This window comes from Myiozetetes cayanensis, unplaced genomic scaffold (genome assembly GCF_022539395.1).
Source record: "Myiozetetes cayanensis isolate MyiCay16 unplaced genomic scaffold, myiCay2020 scf13, whole genome shotgun sequence".
Lineage (NCBI taxonomy): Eukaryota > Metazoa > Chordata > Aves > Passeriformes > Tyrannidae > Myiozetetes > Myiozetetes cayanensis.
Genome location: NW_026086937.1, coordinates 6,033,676 through 6,044,825, shown reverse-complemented (window position 1 = coordinate 6,044,825; position 11,150 = coordinate 6,033,676).

Genomic DNA, 11,150 nt, shown 5'->3' with positions numbered 1-11,150 from the left:
AGAATAGGCACATGACAGCTCCTTCTGAAATGTGCAAAGAGATATACACATTTCACAAAAATCTCATGCCCTCAGACAATAGCGGGTCATGCTGGTTACGGGCAGCTGATCTGTCCCTCAGCAGTTCAGCAAGCAGCTAAATACAAAAGTCTGCAATTCCTGTAAAACTGTGTATTCCTACACTGCTTTACCACGCACAGCCTGGAGGTTCTGCTGTCCCACAGAGCCTCTAGGTCACAAAATACAGACGTATCCCAGAGCTGCCCAGGCAGCCTGTGCCTCAACACAGCCCTGCTGTTGCTCATGAAAGTGATCTACGACATCCTGAAACACAGAAAGCTCTGGAGCTGGGTAGTTCTCATTATGGTACAACTGTATCACACAGGCAAGGGGTCTGAATTGAATTTGTGTTCCCTGGGACTGGTTGCTTCAATCTTTAGAGGTAAATGTGACCACTTAACCTTTTCTAGTCATTACCACAGTTCTCAAGTGCCTCGAGAATATCCCTGTTACCACCACACAGTGTTTTGTTTATAGGTCACAGAAGTATTTCAGCCAGCCTGCCTTGTGCTTGTTTTCAACAGTGAGTGGGAAAAGAGATTATATAATAGATCTACCTAATTTGTCAGAGGTACTAGTTGGTAAAATATCTATAAGGCACTTCTGTTTCCCTACATGTTTAAATTTTTGTTGCCAGATTAGCTTTGATGCTGAAGAGAATAAAAAATAAAATAGGAAGTTGATTGGTTTTGTTATGACCTGCATAAAAAAATTTTAGGCTACAAACAATCCCCAGGGTGATCCACTTCTGCTAGTTTGCACTACTAATATCTCTCTACAATCATACATAAAATTAGTCTGGATTTATGGTAATGTACAACAATTATTAAGACACTGAGAAGAGTTATCTTACTGAAGAATAAGAGACTTCATTGATGTCTATAATATATCACTAGAAATAATGACCAGGTGGTCATTATTTTGTTGGTCATGGTAAAAAGCTCTGTAATCTGGTTATTACAGTGTGACTACTTTTCATATTCAGATTCTTGTTGTGTTAAATATTGTCTGTTGATGAGATGTATAAAAAAAACCAGGCAATATCTATGTGTATGTGTGTATGTGTACGTGAGTAAATACTGCTGGGCTAAATCTCAAAGTGATTAAAAGATCTCAAAGATCTTTTTTGCAGCAACTTCTTTAAATTTGCTCACAGATTTGCTTCATGGGCATTCAGAAATTGCCATTATGAGAACAACATCAATCTCCAAAGAGCTCACTCTGCATGTGCTGACTTCTTCCAGTCTGCAAAATGGCAATAATGGCACCATAATGGAAAGATATTTCTGACATCTCCCATATTCTGTGTTAATATAGAAAACAGAATTTCCATTGTATCAACAAAAACACTCAAAGGCAAAAAATGTATAGCTATATAAGTATGCAAGAACTCAAGTATGCAAGAAGCACACTGTTCCCTTTAGTCTGAAGAGCATCTCACATCCTACGAGAATCCTTGCAGAAAAACCCAGTCAGTTCTTACTTTGGGAGTTCTCTTTGAAGTTTGGAAAAGAAAAGCATCTCGCTTTTTTATTGCATGCTACATCCCTCATTTAGCAGAAATGTTTCTATGACTTAAAGTGTTAAACTTGTCTTGTCAAACCTCATGAGAAAATCTTGTAACAAAGCTTTAACTTGAACTGTCTCTTTCATTTTTATTACTAAAGATACAATAAGTTTAAGGATAGATATGTTTTAAAATTACTTCAATTCTTTAGCAAGTGTGAACTCTGAGAATTGCCTGTAGCTCATTTCCAACCTTATTAAGGCACAACCACAAGGCTCTTATTTGAAACTAAAGTGAATAACAGTTGCTATTAGAAGCTCCAAGAACTTTTCAAAAAGTTGACATTTTTAGACAGGTTTAATAAACAGGAAATAAGATAAATTCTCGAGCACCTTGACCCTTTGCACTTATTCCTGGATGAAGGAGATAAAATTGAGTGCAATTCCACCAAAACATAAAAGCTTCCATAATCAAAGAACACTCAGAAGCCAGGCAGCACAGTTTAGACAAATATTAACTGATCAAAAGGCAAGAAATGGAGGTGTTTCTATTTTCCAAATACTTCCATAAAAAAACTATTCTTTTCTTTCACGGGGATGTATGTCTTTTTCATGTCTGAAAAGGACTTAAAATCTCTGAAAGGAAATGCTCTTGGGAGAAAAAGAGATCCATTTCCCTCATGTCACACTCTCACACACTGGCACACACAAACACCAAATTCCTTGCCAGGTCTCCAACACCAGTTAGTGAACATCAGTGCAGATCAATGCAGAAGGTAAGATGCTGGTGCTGAGAATGCAGTATCCAGACTTATATGTGTTTTAGGGATTATAATTTGGAATATTTATAGCCTAAGTGCTCATTAATGATTGGGGCACTTCAGGTGAGCTCTGTGAGTACATCTTCTAATTTAGTTTTATCTGATAGCAAAGCAGCTGGTGTGCTCTGAAACAAAAGCACCAGAGATAATGAGGATATTGTCTTCAAAAGCATGAACCTTCATCCAAATTAAAGGCACAGTCATGTATACCACCCATCCCTAATTTAAGCATCAAAGGCAGGCATCATCAAAAGTGAGTATACTGAATTTTAAACTGAATTTCTAGCCAAAGGGGTGGAAGAGGAGTGAACAATTAACTCTTTTGAATGTATCATTCTTATTGCAAATGTCTACAGCCCTCTGCCTTCCCCTCCTTATTCTATCTCAAATACACTCCTCCCTGCTTGTTGCAGTGATCCTTCACTAAAAGTCCAGACACATTTTCTTATACATATTCTGTAATATCCCTACAGCCAGAGTTTGAAAATGCTGGGTCCTGTTTGCTGCTTCAATTAAGACTTAAATTTAACACATGAACTTCAGAGAATATTCCTGAAAAAATATATAGGCATTTAGTTCAAACTGTTTTGATCCCAACGATGCAGATTCACTTTGATATGGAATTCCCTTTTTATTTCATAACTGTAGCTCATGAAATGTGTTTTCTAAGCCAAACAGAAACTCGTGGTTGCTTTCTAAAGAGTACTTGGCACTGAACTTTTTCTACCATCGCTATTATTTCTTTATACTTTGGGAGGTGGTCTTACTGTCTGGGGACGTGCTGCTCCCAAAGTATCCCGGCATTTCACTTCATCCACCTGCAGCCAGCAGTTGAATTCACACACCCTTTACGTGGCTCAACTATTATGTGATATTTCCCCCCACCCTGCAATCCAAGAAATCTATTGCTACGTGCACCACAAAACTCGGGGAGGGTGGGGGGTACTGAGATAGAATGAAAGGTAATCATGTCCTGAGGAACTGTGTTATTGTATCAGAGCCTAATCAATACAATCAGAAGTTCAATATGGAAATAAAAATGCTACCCACACTTGTTCAGCCATTTTTCAGTACTTCCCACAGTTCTGGCTAAATGGAAAGCATTATCCAAATCTCTCCAGGAGAAACAATTGTAATGTCCCTGCACCACTCAAAGCCTCTGTAACTCAGAGAGAATCGAAGGCACACACATGCAGTTCACTGCATGCCTTTAAGTGCTCTGCAAACCCCAGGCTAAATTCTGCTTTCAGTTGCAAGGTTTAATGCAGTTATAGGCATTATCTGCTCAACTGAGCCCAATTTCATGATCCGGTCAGTGAATGAATTATTTCATTCATTTGTGCCTTGAGAAAGCAAAGAAAGTTCCTTGTGCAAGAACACAGAAGATGCCACTATTAGCCATGGGGGTAAGACTTGAGAATTTCTTCCTTTTCCTCATGTGCTGGAATTACAGTTTTCTCAGAAGAAAAAGTAATCCATTGGTGGGGAATCATCTGTTGGTGATTCACAGGTACCATCTACAAAGACTTTTGAAAGCAATAAAAGTTATAGTGGAAAATAAAGAAAAAAAAATGTTTTGTTTTATGAAGTTAACAGGGTAATTTCAGATGTGTTAAATGGACCCCCTTTAAATTAACTCTGCTTCTATTAATATGATACATTCAAATTATCATCAGACTGGAGCTATGATTTAAACATGTTAACACAGAAATTCCACTCTCACACAATTTAACCTCCACTTTCCCCCCCCCCCCATCCAGCATAGCTGACTGAAAAGCAGCTACCAGGAATCAGAAAAAATTGACTTAACCTTTATAGCCAGGGGAAGAACAACACACCAGCAAATAATTAGGAAAAAGCACCTTGGCCTCCTGTGTGTGCACACAGAGAATACAGTTCAGGACGTGCAGTGGTGGCTGAGCCTACATTATTTATCATCAGTATTCAGCACTGCCACTGATATACAGAAACACAGGGAGAAAAGATAAAAACAAAAGTAATAAAAATAAAGCCATGGGGAGATAAAAACCTTCTTAGCTGTGTGCAGGATTTTTTTCTTGCTCTCTCTTTGCAAGCCTCCTTAAATTAAGATGCTGAGATATGGAATTTTCAACCGAAGAAATGGCAGAGGGGCTCTAAACATATCACAAATTATGTAAGATATGATTCATAGACATCAGATATAGGATTATTTTTCTTAAGACAACTCCTGTAGGGTGAGATAAGGTGAGTAAGGATGGCCTATATGAAGCACTTACTGGCTAGGTAGCAGTGTGTATGTGTATAATAATAATTAGATCACAATTGCCTCTTCAATTACAAACAGCAGAATGATTGTTTTCATTTACTTTTAGATGCTACAAACTTTCAGATATAAGCATAAAACTGGATGGTTATTTGGATAAGACTGCAGGGAGTAAAGATGGTGCATTCTGTTGGCATTTCTCTTAATCACACCACAAAGATGAAATAGGTGTATCTGCACTGAGAAGGCCTAAAAGACACGGGGTGTAAAGGTGGTCCCCGATCCTGTACTTAAATGAAGGCTCACAGATGTCACTCCAAGACAACTTATTAAAAAGATTGCTGCTTGAGTTTAATGAGATTGAATCTATGTAATCCCTAAAAGTGAGGCAACAACAAAAAACGTGGTAAAAAATGCTGCTAACCAAACTTAAGTCTTCAAAACCAAAAAATCAGATGTATATATAACTTTCTCTTAAATATATGCAGTTTTCTTACTATGACATACTTAGAAAAAAAATTTTACCATAAGTTCTTAGCCCCCTAAAATGATTATTATGTTATTGTTCTTTTGAAATTTCAGAGAAACTACTTTAGAGAACCTTAAACCCAACACAGTCTTTTTTTAATTACTGTTTTCTCAAAATTATAAACTATGTTACTCTCACATTTGTATCCCACTTCTTTGTTTTCTGTGAACAACGTACAAATATTTACAGAAAGCAAACTTCCAAGAAATATATGCTGGGGCATAGAGGTTTCAAACAGAATTTTGGAAATTGTTGTGCTAATGTTTAAAATTTAAAAAAAAAAAAAAAAAATCAATACTTTCCCTTGTTGTCCCCAAAAGGATTCTGACAGGCTGCATCAGAGCCAGAGGCATGGAAGATACATCATCTGTTAAACCACAGCAGACTGTGCCAGAGCAGATCCAGACAGCATGTCAGCTACCAGCAAGGCTCTACCAGAATTTTAACCCTGTTTTCTTAATGAAAGTAGACTTATACAATCACATCATCTGTTCATCTTTCACACTTTCACACATTCTTAATTTACTGGCCAAATCACAAACTTTGAAAGAGCTCTCAAAGGCAGAAAGAATTTTGGTGGGTTAGAGATTTGAGGCTGTTTTTTGGGGTGAGGGGGTGGTGTTCGTTTTTGGTTTGGGGATGGGGTTTTTTTGAGTTTTATGAGAATCTCCAGATGGATAAAGGGAAGGAATGTGCAGGAATGTGCAGCTTGAGATGAGCTGTTTCATTTGATTTGCTGGCTGGCCTGTGAGTGCACACACAGCCCTGGCCAAGGGCAGCTGCCTCCTGCTCAGAGAACCATGTGGGACACGGAAAGGAGCAGAGTATCACAGAATCTTCAGGGCATGTCCTGGAGAAAATTATGGGGAAGCATAAAGACCATGGAAACAGGGTGGAAAACACATGAATTTACTGGGGGAATTTATGAAGACATGAAGCTGCTTCCACAGGCATGTAAGGAATCTTCAGAAAACTAACCTTCATTAGTTCTGTTTCTTACAAAAGAAGATTTTTTTAAAGTTAGGCTATCACTGTGGAACATTTTAATTACACCTAATTAGGAAGTTCTGGCTGAATTCTGATAAAACCTTTTTTCAGACACCACTGATGAATTGCAAGTAGTTTGGGCCACTGTAGGCACCAGAAGCAGCAATGAAAAAGGAGTATTTGAAGTGCCTAACCAATATTACATTATTAAATTCAAAACTCAAGCACTTGCAGTGGTTAAATATGTTTGAATGGTGAATGCACTTCTGATATTTCAATCAATTAATTAGTATTTCATCATTAGAAATACATTTTTATTTCTTGAGCACTGCTTGGATCCTAAAAATGCAAAACCACAAGGTGATTGAACCGAATCTGTCAATGGTCCGTCTTCCTAACCCTTCCTTCCTTTGACAGAGGCCAGATGGGGAGCTCCAGAGAATGACTTCCCAGCAAGTGAAGTCTCTACGTGCTTCCTCCCTTGTACTTTTCAGAGCTGGTTTGGAGTCTGATGTTCACAGAATCACAGGATCATTTATGTTGTAAATGACCTTTAAAAATTGTTGAGTCAAACAATTAACCCAGCGCTGCCAAGCCCTTCACTAAACCCTGTCCCCAAGAGCCACATCCACATGTGTTTTAAATCCCTCCAGAGATGGTGGCTCCACCACTGCCCTGGGCAGCCTTTCCAATGTTTGACAGCCCTGACAAAATTTTCCACAATATACAATCTAAACCTGCCCTGGTTCCACTCACATTGTGGATGTGTGAAAGTGTATTTTTATTGAGCTCCGGTATCACTCAAAACTCATGGAGTGTTTTCCAACTGTCAATCAAAATTTCTTGCTTCTGTGAAATCTTCTTTCAAAGGACAAATGAAGAAGTAATGGACAAAAAAACTGCAGTGAGAATAAGAGTGGATCTTCTAAGATGTACTAGAATGAGGTCCTCTGAGACAGGAAAATGTGGAGTTCCTAACTCAAATGCTGCCTGACTGAATGAGAAGAATCTGCACAGCCCAAAAGACTAACAATATTGCTTTGGTCAGCCCTATTCTTTCCAATTTCTAAGTTTGTCATTATTTTCATAGCTCAGTTAGCTAATAATGAGATACACTGCTGAAAATAAATTTTCTTGGGGTATTGAATAAAGAAAATGTACAACAGAGGTCAGCTAGAAATGTGTGTTTCTATATTTCTCTCTTTCAAGACACAGAATTAAGAACTGTGTTGAGACAACTTTTTTGAGGGAGAGGAAGAAATCTTCACAAAGTATTCAGAGATTATGAGATTCTTTTTCCAAACTCAAAAACATTTTTATTTTTCCTAAATAGCATTTTTCCTTATGTTAGTGTCAGTGCAATCATCAATAGCAGATTGTAAACAGCATGTCAAATCTGCCCCGTGGAACCAGCAGTAGGGCAATGAAGAAACATCAAGAGTGATAATGATTGCCTTTTGTTTAAACTACTGTTCATAAAATTGCAGAAAAATTAGGTTATTTTAATCCCAAATTGGTATCAATACTGATACCTGAGATGGTAGGAAAGAGAACTAATTTTTCACTCTCTTTTGTCTGTTTCAAACTGGCTGCAGAAAAGTAAAATATCTTTGTTCCCACAGAGGAATAAAAATCATTCCAGCTGTCTTTTTAACTGTTACTGGCCATCTACAACATCAGCTTAAATGAACAGGTAGGGCACAGCACTAGATGCTATGTCAGACAAGAACTTTCTTCTCTATGTTTGTAAATCAGGAACTGATTGAACAAAGAAATCATGGTGAATCATTTGATCAATAACTTTTAGTAGAAAGCATAACTTACCACTGGGGAGATTTCCTAACCTTTACAATTAGAAGTGGCAGCAAATGTTTATAAAGACAGAATGGCCATAGAGTTCATTTATGCTAAAAAGATTAAAGATAATTAAGAACTGGAAGGAATAGTTATGTGTAACAAGATCTCAGTCCCCACTGGGAATAGGTGGTCTATTATCCAGTAAAAACCAAATCCACACTTACTTTTATTTGCCTCGGCAGCTAGACACTTATTTCTCATAACAAGATTTTCCCTTTCATTTTCTTCTGCTGTTAGCAACATGTCGAATGATGGATATAATAGAAGTTAGAGATTTTCAGAACTTTGGATCCAGGAGCACAAATCACTGCAACAAAGAGATTTAGGAGCAAATTGACTGGTATTCTTGAAAAGCTCTCTTTCCTTTGTTTATCCTATGTGGAGCAAGGTCTCCTGCTTTGCTTTTTTTGTTACTATTTTATCTTGAAGGACAATTCTTTCTGAAGCTTGAATACTTTTGGAAAGACAGACCGTCAAAAGTCAGAAATAGGTTTTCCAGGTACACTTTGGCCACTAACAAACCTTGTAAGAGTAGCTTCCTAAAACTTTCAGTGAATCCAAATGGTAGCAAACAATGACATGGAAGGAAAAATACCAACAGGGGAAATTCGGGGAATGGATTCTTATTTACAGGCTACATTCTTAGGCTCTCAGTCTAGATGCCAGTCTCCTTCTCTTTTAAATAATCCAGTCATTAGAACTCCACCCAGGCAAAACCATAACAGTTCTTAACACTGAAGAAACTCAGAAAGGCATCACAGCCTGAAGTGTCAACACATAGCACTCCTTTACTTGCCAGCCTTCTGGGTTAGTTTGTCTCTTAACATGACCCATGTCTTGCCCATAAGAAAACAAATTATTACAGAAATGCAAAAAATAGCCTATAGCAAATGCATACACATTTTACTTAAAATCTCATAATTATTCCATATGTTCAAGGTAATTGTTTGTAAGAATTTCATTTCAGAACTAGCCCTCTCTGATCTGTGCCACTGTAAGGTAAAACAGTGCCTCTATCATTAAGTACTCAGGACTCTTTCACTTCTACCATCCTGTCATCAGCTAATTTTGCCATCTGCAGTGCCACTCTGCTTACAGGAAAAAAGATGTCACATAAAAGACGAAAAAGTTACTAATCTTCTAGAGAATCAAAGGAGGCAGTATTTCAAACTATCTGGTGACTGACAGGATACCTGATACCTTTCTTCTTACTGGTGTTTATAGTTAAAGGCTATATTCTTTTAGCACAACTTATTAAACTCTTGGAGAGAAACATCTACTGAGAGTTGATTACAGGTGTACACTTGATTTGAGGACAACTTGTCCTCTCAGTTATCTTAACACCTTTTCCCAGCACTTCAAAAGACCTGTGTTTGTTTTCTATCTAGTAAATAATTATAAGAATTATGTGGTGACTCTCTGCACAAGTTTTTCCTAAATCTCAAACCTTTTAAGACAAATACATTTATGGTGAGAGTACCATGTATTTAGCTGGAAAACTCCTAGTTACAGAAGCAAGGTTAATCAAAAACTCTACTGCATCTACAGATTAAGATTAAATTAGGGTGTTTGGACTCTTCAGACATTGATGGTGGTACTTACTGGTTTGACTGGCTTTTGAATATTGTAAGCATTACATTTCACTCTGAATTTTTTGGTTTGTAGTGGTTTGTTTGTTTGTTTGTTTTCAATATTATATTTGCTTGCCATACACACAAGGAGAGCAGCATCACCCAAGACCTGGAGCCATCCTATGAACCAGAGCAATTGTTCAGCAACAGGCATCAAAACAGAAACCGAGGATCAAGAAAAGCAGCTGGAGCCAGGATTAAGTCAGGAAGCAAAAAGCTGGATGAAAGCAACACTAGCATCTAATTTTCAAGCAACCAAGGGGAAGCTGTTAATGTGTAAGACAGAGATATCTCTCTTAGCAACTCGTAGTGCCTGTGTTTATCAGGGACTGGCTGAAAGGGGTTGCTTATATGGCACTGCACAGGGAAAAGAGAGTCAGTTTTCTTGGAGGTGCACAGCAATAGGACAAGGGGCAAGAGTCACAAGCTAGAAATTCCAACTAGAAAACTGCAATTAGACCCAAGAAAATGTTGGTTTATTTACTTTAATCAAGAGAGTGGTCAAATTACAAAGCAGGCTGTGAGATTTTCATTCTTAGAGATTTCAAGAGAAGTGCCTGCACAACTTGGTTCTATTAGATCTGCTTGAGCACGAGGGTAGACTAAAGTCCTCTGTGGTACCTTCCAAACCAGATTATATGATTCTAAATCAGAGCATGTTTTCAAGCAAAGACACTAGCAGTAATAAAAATGTATAATATGTATAATATTTAATTGTTATTAAATATTTACCCCAAGATCTAAATATCCATTCAGGAAAATATTTCTGTCAGTCAACATCAGCAGCACCTGATGAATCCTACTAATATTGCAGCTTGCTCTTATAAGGGAAAAAAAGCCAATTAAGTTTATTACCAGAAGACTTGCGTGTGAGCCACACGTTATTGCCTTATGGTTCCTCTCCAATTTCTCCTTGTGAGAATGTGGATACCTCAGCTCAATCTTCATTTGTTTTCATTCCTGTATCAATTATACTTGGCTCCTCTTGCTTGGCCTTGGTTAAACTTTCTCTATTACAACTCAGAAACTGTAACCAAGGCAGTGAGACAGTCACAGTACCCAAATTAATATTGATTCCTCCTGTTTCTTAATAAAAGCAGCTTCTCCAGTTGTGTCACACACTTTTAGGAAGAGAAACCTTATGATGTCTCTACAGAGTAATCCACAGCAGAAAGTACAGAGAATACCAAGGCCTCAAACTTTAAGACAGTTGCATTATTCTGATACAGCAGCTGGAGACATTATTCCAATTCTGTGTAAAGCCCTCCCTGGAAGGCTGGACTGTCTCAGCATATTCTTTAGATCAAATTTCACTTGTGTTATAATAAGTTATTATTTCTGTCAGATGAAATAATGCCCAGAGAGTGGGACTTTACCTTCTAAGAACCTAAGTGCCGTCTTAGGTTCTTTTGATATCCTTCTTGAACTAAATTTGGCTAAAGCATGTCTACAATTGAAGTGCTTTATTTGTATCATGAAGGACCATACCCTTTACTCACTTTTTCATCTCACTT